Here is a 255-nt window from a genome sequence, read left to right on the forward strand (position 1 = left end):
GGGGGGGGAAGGGAGAAGGCATTGTGTAACGTATAGTTGTAGCGTGCCGCGGGAATGCGTCGTGTTGTAATCTCGCGCGCTATTGCTACAGTGGCGCACGCGATTTTCTGCTTACGCGCCCGGTTACTGAAATATCAATGTGAGGCTGTTCATTGAGCGCGCGGTATGTCAGATTGTCCGCTCCCGATAGAAGAGTTAGCCTTCGCGGTTTGAGCGTAATAATAGGTGTACCGTCAACCACGCCGCGTTTCAACA

This window comes from Wasmannia auropunctata, unplaced genomic scaffold (assembly GCF_000956235.1).
Source record: "Wasmannia auropunctata unplaced genomic scaffold, wasmannia.A_1.0 LD336111.1, whole genome shotgun sequence".
Lineage (NCBI taxonomy): Eukaryota > Metazoa > Arthropoda > Insecta > Hymenoptera > Formicidae > Wasmannia > Wasmannia auropunctata.